Genomic DNA, 1,941 nt, shown 5'->3' on the forward strand with positions numbered 1-1,941 from the left:
AGTTTGAGACCAGCCTGGCCAATATGGTAAAACCCTATCTCTACCAAAAACAGAAATTAGCTGGGTGTGGTGGCACATGCGTGTAATCTGAGCCACTCGGGAGACTGAGGCAGGAGAATTGCTTGAACCCAGGAGGCAGAGGTTGCAATGAGCTGAGATTGTGCCACTGCACTCCAACCTGGGTGACAGAGTGAGACCCTATCCTCCACCTGCAAAAAAAAGCAATATATGTACATTGTAGAACACTTGTAAATTTTTTTAAATATAAAAAATTTAAGAACCACTCAATCCATTAATTTTTATTTTTTGGTACTATTCTATATTTTTAGAGTTAAAGGAAAATGATATACAATATGTTATTTTTTAAATTGTAGTTCAAAGGTAACTTGCTAAATTTTATTTTTAAATTTTGGCCTGCTTTCTGGAGACATTGCTAAATTTTTAGTACAATTTTTTTCTATTTTTCTATGCATGTCTGTATGTATTTGGAATATATACTCTTTTATTTATTTTTGAGACGGAGTCTCTCTGTCACAGCCAAGGCTGGAGTGCAGTGGCACAATCTCAGCTCACTGCAACCTCCGCCTCCTAGAGTTAAGCGATTCTCCTGCCTCAGCCGCCCCAGTAGTTGGGATTACAGGCACGTGCCACCACGTCCCACTAATTTTGTATTTTTATAGTAGAGATAGGGTTCACCATGTTGACCATGGCTGGTCTCGAACTCCTGACCTCAAGTGATCTACTCGTCTTGGCCTCCCAAAGTGTTGGGATTGCACGCATGAGCCACGGCACCTGGCCCTATATATTATTTAGTGTCATATCCTGAATTCTCTGCTTACATTTGAAGTTTTAAGCATCATTTTTGATGCCTTCATGATAGTGCATTTAACCAATCCCTCATTATGGATTCCAAGTTGTTTCCTTTTTGCTTTATATTATAAATATCACAGTGATAAGCATAGCTGCCCACGTATTTTTATCTGTGCTTCATATTTCCTTAGGATAGAGTCCAGAAGTGGAATTACTGGATCAAAGGGTATAAAGCTCTCTAAGTTTCTTGAAACAGTGCCAAAATATTTTGTAGAAAAGTTTTCACCATTTTACACTGAAGGTCAGTATCTTTCAATGAGCTTTGTAACTGCCCCTGAGAGAAGAAGGGAAACAGCCCCAGCCCGGCAAGCTTGGGAAGCTCAGAAGGCCGTCCCTGCAGCTGTGTGGCCCCTCCAGAGGGAGGTGGGAGAGGCATGGGGATTCCTCCTGCAGTGCTGCCTCCGTTTCCCCTCCGCCGGTAAGGCCACCGTCCTGTTTCCTAATCCTTTGAGTTCTTCATTTTTTTAAGATCCCTGGAGAAAAAATGGCCCAGGGATGGACGATGTTAGTTGTAAAGGTGGTGGAGAGGGGGGAATCCTTATATTTGAGCAAAGGTAGGAGTTGTTCAACAAGAACCCAGCACTTGGAGATCCTTAAAAGAAACATCTGCCTATTTCAACATGAGTTTCAGAGATGGTGAGAATAACGGGAGAGAGTTGGGTAGGAGTTGTAGAAGGCATCGCAGGCTTTCCCCTCCAGCTAGACAGCTGCAGCCCCTTTAAGGACAAATGCGGGACCTGGTCCTTTAAATCTGTGTCAGTTTCTCCTGACGTCAGCGGGCGGGCCAGCAGCCCTGATGTTTATCGCCCAGCGGCGCAGCTCACTTTCCAGTGTTTGTGCGTCGGGGCGGCGCGTCCGCCCGCCCTTAAAGGGCCCGCACCTTGGAAAACTCGCAGCCCAGCACGGCGTCGGGTCGCTACCACCTATCGCGCCCCTCACCCTGCGACTCGCCTCCCTCAGCGGCCAGCCCCCGCCGCCTGCTCTTCCTCCCTCCCCTTTCCCGGCGTCTCCGGGCTCCCGGCAACCAGCCGCCCTCCTTCTCACGGCCCTGGCCCGGGGCTCCAGGGTCTC

Source organism: Colobus angolensis, unplaced genomic scaffold (assembly GCF_000951035.1).
Source record: "Colobus angolensis palliatus isolate OR3802 unplaced genomic scaffold, Cang.pa_1.0 Scaffold7, whole genome shotgun sequence".
In the NCBI taxonomy this organism is placed as follows: domain Eukaryota; kingdom Metazoa; phylum Chordata; class Mammalia; order Primates; family Cercopithecidae; genus Colobus; species Colobus angolensis.